Source organism: Apaloderma vittatum, unplaced genomic scaffold, assembly GCF_000703405.1.
Source record: "Apaloderma vittatum isolate BGI_N311 unplaced genomic scaffold, ASM70340v1 scaffold29175, whole genome shotgun sequence".
Classification (NCBI taxonomy): domain Eukaryota; kingdom Metazoa; phylum Chordata; class Aves; order Trogoniformes; family Trogonidae; genus Apaloderma; species Apaloderma vittatum.
In genome coordinates this window covers 20,445-20,832 of record NW_009717052.1, presented here as the reverse complement: position 1 = coordinate 20,832, position 388 = coordinate 20,445, and positions in this window count along the sequence as shown.

Below are 388 nucleotides of genomic sequence, written 5' to 3'. Positions count from 1 at the left end.
CAGGACAAGCTATGGATGGAGCAAGGACATGCAAGAGGCGTTGCTTTCACTGCTGTCACCGCAGCACTTAGTGATGGCAATGTGGCAAGTCCACAGCCGTGGACTGGAAAGGGAAGCAGTCCTGGTGCTAAGGACAGGTTGAAAAAGAGGGGCCAGGGCACGGGGCTGCTCGGGACAGGGGGTGGGAGCAGGAACCTGGCTGGCCCTTCCTACCTTGCCCCTCCAGGCATGAAGAGCTGAGCTGCAAATGGAAGAAGCGCTTCAACGATCTGCTTGACTCAGCCTGGCCGGGACCTGAAGCCCCAAGGCAGGCAGGGCGCGAGCGCCTCCCATCCAAACACAGCCTGAGGGTTGGGGGGGCAGCACGGGAACAGGGCGAGCCGCTCCG